The 7,389-nt window shown below is 38.5% G+C and overlaps 1 pseudogene; it reads left to right on the forward strand.

Annotated features, from left to right (window-relative positions):
- The first annotated feature begins 5,490 nt into the window (after positions 1 to 5,490).
- On the forward strand, positions 5,491 to 5,816 carry LOC119259871 (eukaryotic translation initiation factor 1-like; annotated as a pseudogene).
- Positions 5,817 to 7,389: the final 1,573 nt, after the last annotated feature.

The raw sequence follows: 7,389 nt of genomic DNA on the forward strand, positions 1-7,389 counted from the left end.
ATAAGAATATGTATTATTAAACACCAATATATCTATTGTTCTTACTCAGGGAACTGTGGATGATTTTTGCTCTTGTATTAGCTTATATACACACTTCTGAAATTAAAGTTCTTTTAAATAAAAGTGTATTTTTTAAAATGAAGTCTATTTAATAACAACTAAAGTATTTTAAATGTAATAAGGTTTTTTTTTTTTTTTGAAATTATGGAATGTACAGAACTGACTCCCTTTCGATACCAGTCAAAAAACCAGGTAGATCCCGTGTAAAATTATCAACTCACATCAGGGCCTCCCTGGTAGCCTAAGGATTACATCTCTGCACTATCACTGCTCTGGCCTGAGTTTGATCCCCGGCCAGGAAGCTAACCCACATATGGCACAAGAGACCTCTGCTGTCTTGCCAGCTGCTCTCCTCAGCAGTGTATTTCAGTAGATTCAACTGTTTTGTTCCCCACTCTTTCTCTGATGAATCCTTTTACTGCCCCCCCAACCCTGCACCTTTGACCTGCACTCCAGTTCTTCTAAGTAATAATAAATAAATAAATAAGATCTTTAATTAACAAACAAACAAAAACAAAGCAAAAACTAGCTGGTCATCTTTTCTTCGGGGAAGTCATTGAAAATAATTTTCTTAGGATACTAATAAAAATGAAGCATTTTTTTAAAATAATGAAAAGAATGTTGTGATGAATAGCAAACATTTTCTAGTAAAGAGATTCCTGATGTAAAAATAATAACATAAAAATTGGATGACCATGCCATCATTGTGGGTACAAATCATTGAAAATATACAAGAGGAAAAACAAGGTCAATAAAAATTAACATACATTTTTTAGAGCTCCAAACAGGCAGACTAATAGACTGTTCTATAAAGTACAAGTCTTTCAGAGGTGGCTATTTAATGAACAATTAGAGCACCACAGATTTTAGAGAAAGAATTGAAGACAGCACAGTATTTTGGAACTCATAATGAGTCTGGATATAATAAAATCTACTTCAATAATGAGATGACAATAGGCCTGAAACAAGGATCCCTGAAGCAGTGATGAGTTAACCTTTAAAACTCATTGTGAGAGCCAGTTAAGAAAAAGAGGTGAAAGCTCAGATTTTTAAATCTCATTAATTGGAAACTTTTACTACATACACTAAAAATTAGTTTCCTTTAAACTGGAGGCCTCAACTATGTAGGAATAAAAATAATTTTCACCAAAATAGTATTTGATAACAAACTAGGATATTTGAATTAAGGAGAAAGGAGCCTTAAGCATTTATGGTCACTGGGAAAACAGAATAAAGCAACAGTTTGAACTGGTTTCATTTTATCAGAATTGACTTTTCAACTTTAATAGGTAGCTGTTATATAGCTCTCAGATTCATTAACAATGCATTTGGATTTCCAAGTAAAAATTTAAAGTGAAAAAATAATGGGAACTCCCAGTTCATGAAGAAAAATCAGAATCTATGTGTCTAATATGACATTATCTTGCCACATCTGCTATGACATGATCAATTACATAAGGAAAATTCAAAATATCACTAAGAGTTATAAATCACAAGCAATAGAAAAATCTGGAATTTATTGAAAGGATATTAAGTCACAGACAGTCTCGCCAGGCAGCCTTGAGATACTGGGAAATAGTTGGAATCAAGGGCAGCTATACTCTTGGAGATTGATCCTCTGCAGCTGTCATTGAACCTGAATGTCCCAACCTGCTGCACTGATGGGATGTATCTGATACAAGATGCCACATGTATACTGTTGCATCTGGAAATCTGATTTTGTTGTCTGCCATTGGGAATATTTGATTCACAGAACAGGGGTAATATTTAAAATATTTTGCAACCAGTTTATTATAGTCACTGATCAGTCAGGGCAGATTAAGGCTTCCATGCTACAACAGGGACTTGGGAACCTGGTATCCACCTGTAGGCTGGCAGGTATTGAGGAGATTCAGAAAAGTGACTGGGGCATCTGGCACCAGGTTAGGAGCTCAAAGCCAACTGTGTTTCATTGAACAATATAATAACATTCCAGTGGTATATATCAACAGGCACAGGTTAGGTATAATAACTGAATACTAGTCCATCATAAAAGAAAGTAGTAGTAATAGAGGTGCTGAGGGTAGTGATGGAAGTTGTGATAAAACAGTCCCTGAGTAAGGATAAACAGAAAGAGATAAATCATCCAACACATGAAAAGACTTAACAATACGAGAAGTTAAGAAAAAAATTACCCCATCCATAATGGGAGGAGGGTAAAAAAAAAAAAAAAGAAAATCATAAATTGAATGCAAATGATGTTCTTAAAATTTCAAAGCACTACATTTGTTCAATAGCTTTTAACAGAATAAAAATGTGACTCATTATTCTTGGAAATAGGAACACTCCATAATGTTTGGGGTTTTCTTTATGAAACAATTAATTTTTAAGGGAAATTTAATTTTGTTTGTCAGTGTTTTCTTCCAGCCAAATGGAAAACTCTTATTGAGAGTTAATTATATTTCATTTTCTAGAATTTGTGAGAAAAGAAAAGAGGAAAAAAGTCAGTCTCTGAGCCATATGTTTTGCTACACAGAAGAAAATAATACTCATAATTGACTTTCAGTTTTAGACTTTGTATGTTCTTAATTTAAAATAATAGCTATAATTAAAGATGTATTCTCCTTTAGGAGACTGTATTTATTTGAAGTCACATTTACTGAGAATCTTCTCCTAGGTAGACAACTGGATGCTTTGAATGATAAGGCATGACATTTGTGAAGGAACCCAATGTTTAAGCCGATAGGCTCTCTGAGTTCCTGCCAATTTCTCCCAGTTTAAAATCCTCTAGAAAGACAGGTTTCTTTTCCAGTCGCTGGAGAAGATCAAGCTCAGAGCTGCCTTAAGTATTTTGCATTTATTCTGTCCTGTCTCTGGAACATTCTTGGCACAAGTTTTCTTTAGAACATTTACCTTAAATGTCACCTTCTCACAGAGACCTTAGGACAATTCTAGCTAAAGTAATGATAACATCCCACCCATCACTCTCTAACCACATTACCTTTTTTAATTTGTTTTCTTTTTTTTTTTCAGAGACACTTAGCATTATCCAAAATATTTATGTATTTATATACTTATGGTTAAATCTAAACTCAACTAGGTTGAGATTTTAATGTGGTCATGATTTCTGTACAAATATGGACAGTTCTTGAATAAAGCAAAATCAATTTAAAATGTGATTTTTCAAAAAAGCAGAAACACTAAGCAAAACTGAATCATTTGTTTCCAACTATATAAGTTTGGGAATTACTAGAATTTTACATGACATTTGAAAAAGGCTAACTGCCATTACATACACCATGTACTAAAAATAAACATGAAGCCATCCTAAGGAATGGTATCTAAGTTATTTCATGTGACAGCAGTACATGAGGCCACACTACTAAATGTCAGTAGTAGATGGGGTTTCTATTAAAATAGTGAAATTTAAACCTTAATAATGTGTATTTATTTTTTATATGTATTTTAGAGACCTGTTCCTAAGGCCTTGAACTAATTTGTACTCCTCTATGAAAGCTGGCAACACTCCATCCCATCCCATGCTGTGAGGTTGTGCTAATAATGGTTTATCTAATTTTTAAATCCAATGTTCAAAGGGAAAACAAAAATTTTTTCTCTGGCTCCTTGTGGAGAGATAAAATGGCTCTAGGGATAAAAGAACAATAGATCAAATGTGAAACCACACATCTAAAGTTAGCAGAAAAGAGCAGAAAAGGAGGTAGATATCAACTTTTAAGGGAGAGATGTTTGTATTGGAGAAAGATAAAAGAAAAAAAAGGAGTCCGGGTTATACCGTACAAACTTCTTCTTAAAAGTTTATAAAAATATTAAAAATCTACCCATTTAAATATTTAACTAATACATCACTGACATCTTACTGCTCATTTAATTTTAAAATTCCTGCAGACTTTTGGGAAGATGACAAATGGACAGGATCCTTGATTTATCTCTTCCTTCAGGAACAGGGTGGATCTGTGTCTAGAGGTAGCAGGAACATTGAGAATGGGGTTGGGGAAGGGAGAACTGGTGTCTCTACAGAGGGAACTGGCAGAGGTTATTTAAAGGCATAGGACAGACTGGGACACAGTAAGTCAGAAATGTGGCAGTGCACTGGAAGAGATACTGTCCTTCCTCTGCTGGGTCCCCCAGCTTTCCCGCAGCCAGGCCAGGCAGAAAGTGCACTCATCTTGGGGTAGGCATAGACTGCTCAGTGAAAAGTACCCTTAGTGGCCTGTGACTAGTTTTAGTAGAGGGAAGAACAACTCACCTATTCCCCTATAATTCTGGACTCCCATGGTTGTCTGTGCCTGGTCTGAGGAGTTGGGAGGGATCCTTTTGCACCCTCAGTGCTATCTCCTTTTGCACCCTCAGTGCTTTCCTTACATGAGAGTGCAAGACTCTTAGGCATCTCTCCAGCAGCCTGCTGAAAAAGGGGTTCCTGGATTAGCTGAAGAGGCTAGAGGAGGTCCTCCCCCATCCCTCCTGCATGACCTTCAGGCCAGCTTCCAGTGATGACTGCCAGAAACTGAAAATTTCCCCACTGCACACAGTCTGTGGACTAGGAGAATCCTGGGTCCTCTGTGCGTGACTTGGGGAATCAGCAGAGGTGCCTGCCAAGGCCCATCATCATCTCTAGTGCTTCCTGCTACAGCTCAAAGTGCAGGCCTCCCAGGCATAGCTCAGCCTACTGAGGAAGGGGTTTCTGAACTAGCAGAGGAGGCGGAGTGTCACCCAGTTCTCTACCCCGTGTGACTGCCTGTTGGACTCCCAGTTTGTGCTGTCCAAAAACTGCAGTTTCCACAGTGAGCATAGTTGCTTGTGGCCAGTGTGGAGAGGCAGAAAGAACAGTTGCCTCCTCCTAGTGTTTCTCTCTAGCGCTTCCCCTGAAGCGCTGGAGAGTTCATATGCAGTGTTCTAAACCAATGTCGTATCATTGAAACATATAAAGGGCCTCCCTGGTGGCACAAGGGGTTAAAGCACCACACTATGAAGCAATCTGAAGACTGCAGCACGAGTTCAATCCCCTAACAGCCAGGGAGCAGCCCACATGGCACAGCAGACCTCTCCTGTCTTGCCCGCTGCTCCCCTCAGCAGTGTATTTCACTCATTCTGCCTGTTCCCCACTCTGTCTCTGGTGAATCCTCTCATCCCCCCCCATCTCTGGCCTGTACCCCAGCTCTTGTATATATAAATAAATAAATCTTTAAAAAATATATAAAAATAAAATTAAATAAAAAGTTTTCAAAAAGCTAAAAAAAAATTGCACATACAATAACTACAGATATTTAACTTAATACATAACTGAGAGGCCCTAGTCACCTGGCCATTGCTGGGCCTCAGCAGCCTCTCCCTGGAGAATTCTTGCTTTTAGATGTTGTATCTGCCCTCACTGCCTTCTCCAGCCACTGCCAGCAGCAGGCTGTTTCCACCTAGGAAAAGGAATTGTGTTGTATGTCTGCTTCCCAGAAGCTCCCCTCTTTTTACCCCTTTGCTGATGCGTAAGGTGATGATCTACTTCCTGCTACATTGAAGATTATATCCATTTAAGAGGCAACAGAGAAATGGCAGGAAGATCCAAGGGATCACTTGCTGATGCTTATGATAAAAAGAAACTAGTGAAAACAGTTAAGAATTTTGCCTGCAATGACACTATAACTGAGCATCCGGAATGTGGAGATGTAATGTAGCTATGTGGTCACCAGCACAAGAACATATATCTGTTCCTCATAGGGATTAGACTGGCTAAGGAGGACCAGCTGAAGGATCATGGGTTTTAAGCGCTCTGTACTTGCTGAAGTTTAAGTGAGGATTTCATTGCAATGCATAGAATTACCCTTCTATCACTTGTCAGGAGTTTAAAAACCTCAGCTTGTGTAATATGAATGCTAGGGTCTTCTTTTAACATAGATTGATGTAACTCCATGCAATAAATTCAAAAGTCATGCTGTCTAGTCTTGAAGTTCCTTATTTAAACAGAGATTAAGTACTAGGGGCCTGGTATATCTAGTCTGAAACAACACAAGGGTGTAATGTTTTTGTGATGCCCAGAGACCTGAGGTCACTCTCAGCTCTGCCTGGCCAGAGCCCCCCAGATCTCCCTCTGCAGAGTTCTCTGTCCTAAGAGAATATCACCACCTGAATAGCCCTCGGTAAAGCTGAGAGACATGGGATAAAGGCAGCAACGATTCCCAATGATTCCACTAGGTACCACTAGTGGGAGTTTTTGGTAGAAAAAGAAAGAAACCCTTGTGTTTCCAACCTGACCTGAACAACTACCTTGCCTCCAGTGAGGTGATGGGACATCTGACTTGCCACCGAGGTCTTTTTTGACCAGACCTATCTTAGCTAATTGATGTCCAAAAACCAGAATGTGATACCGATTTTCTATGCCAGGTTATCTAAAAGTAGCTCTTGGGTAAAAGATAGAGGTGAACTAGATATTTAAGGACACCTAATTTTGAAAATAAAATGGAGAATATTTACATTGTGAGTGGGCCAGCAGCATAATTTAACCAAGATTTCTTTAGATTTTGAGTGGTACAGATGATGCATAATATAGAAATGATCAGAACTGATTCTCATTAAGCCATGTGACCAGGCGTTTAAACCATGCAACACTAGGTAATGCACAGCTATTTCTCTAGAGAAATTTTGAGGCACCCAGACATTAATATACAAAGATTTAAGAATGAGTTAATCATAGGAAAATTACAAATAGGACCTAGATAAATGGTGGAAAGGGAATGGTTAAATCAAATGTGTAATTGATTAGTAATGTCTAATCATGAGAAGATGAAATAGTGACAGCTTTGCGATCTGTAGAGCAAATAGTTCCTCAAACTATCTGTGGGGTTGAGGTTATTTTCAATTTCCAATCTATGTCAAATTGATATTTTATAAAATATAATTTAAAAAATTTCAACAATATCAGATTGTTATATATTTTCTCTTTTTTTAAGAAGATTTATTTCCTTATGTATACAAGCATTGGGATGGAGGCCAGAGGTGTGGGTGGGGAGTGAGAAAATTCACCAGAGACAGAGTGGGGAGCAGAACAGGCAGACTGATGAAACACACTACTGAGGGGAGCAGCAGGGCGAGTCAGGAGAGGTCTGCTGCGCCATGTGGGTCAGCTCCCTGGCCGGGGATTGAACTTGTGCTGCAGTAGGTGCATATTGCTTCATAGAGCTGACGCTTAACCCCTGGTGCCACCAGGGAGGCCCCCCTAAATATTTTCTATGCACTTCCCTTGATTTGGGGGCTTATCTGTTTGTGGACCAATTACAAACAGTTAAAAAACTGGCAACAGCCCATGGCCCATGCTTTGTGTAGCACAGTTTTACATAACTT

The sequence above is a fragment of the Talpa occidentalis genome, unplaced genomic scaffold (genome assembly GCF_014898055.3).
Source record: "Talpa occidentalis isolate TD23 unplaced genomic scaffold, MPIMG_talOcc4v2.1 talOcc4.5, whole genome shotgun sequence".
NCBI lineage: Eukaryota > Metazoa > Chordata > Mammalia > Eulipotyphla > Talpidae > Talpa > Talpa occidentalis.